Here is a 308-nt window from a genome sequence, read left to right as displayed (position 1 = left end):
CGCTCTAATTCTGTTTAAGTAGGCGAAATAGCTGGGCGAACGGTGAACGACAGCATCGCGCAATTCGGCGAAGTTTGCCGTTCGCCGGTATTGTATTTCAAGCATTAGGGATTTCCGGAAACTTTGTTTGATATTTTCGGGATTCCCGGAACTAATATCGGGATTTTCGAGACGACTTTCACAATGTTTAGGGATTTTTGGAACTAGTTTCGGGAGTTTTGGGACTTTCGGGGTTCTCGTAATTAATATCGGGATTTTCAGGAGAATTTCGAGATTCTCGGGATTTTTGGGACTTCTGGACTATTTGT

This window comes from Rhagoletis pomonella, unplaced genomic scaffold, assembly GCF_013731165.1.
Source record: "Rhagoletis pomonella isolate Grant_MI unplaced genomic scaffold, Rhpom_1.0 Rhpom_scaffold_00007, whole genome shotgun sequence".
In the NCBI taxonomy this organism is placed as follows: Eukaryota; Metazoa; Arthropoda; class Insecta; order Diptera; family Tephritidae; genus Rhagoletis; species Rhagoletis pomonella.
This window is presented reverse-complemented; position numbering follows the sequence as displayed.